The sequence below is a fragment of the Caloenas nicobarica genome, chromosome 4 (assembly GCF_036013445.1).
Source record: "Caloenas nicobarica isolate bCalNic1 chromosome 4, bCalNic1.hap1, whole genome shotgun sequence".
In the NCBI taxonomy this organism is placed as follows: Eukaryota; Metazoa; Chordata; class Aves; order Columbiformes; family Columbidae; genus Caloenas; species Caloenas nicobarica.
In genome coordinates, this window is record NC_088248.1 from 41,138,038 (window position 1) to 41,138,242 (window position 205).

Sequence of the window (205 nt, forward strand, 5' to 3'; positions counted from 1 at the left end):
TTAGATATTTTACATGTGCTCTGTCATCTCCTAGAATAAATCTTATTGTAGTATTCAGACTGGTATTTCTCTAACTTATGTATCTGAGGTAGTCAGCATTGTAAAAAAATGCAAAAGAAAGAAGTACAACACTATCAAGAGATAAAAGGAGAAATTTTAGTTAAAATATCTTACAATAAAATAATTACGATTATAAATCTCTTTA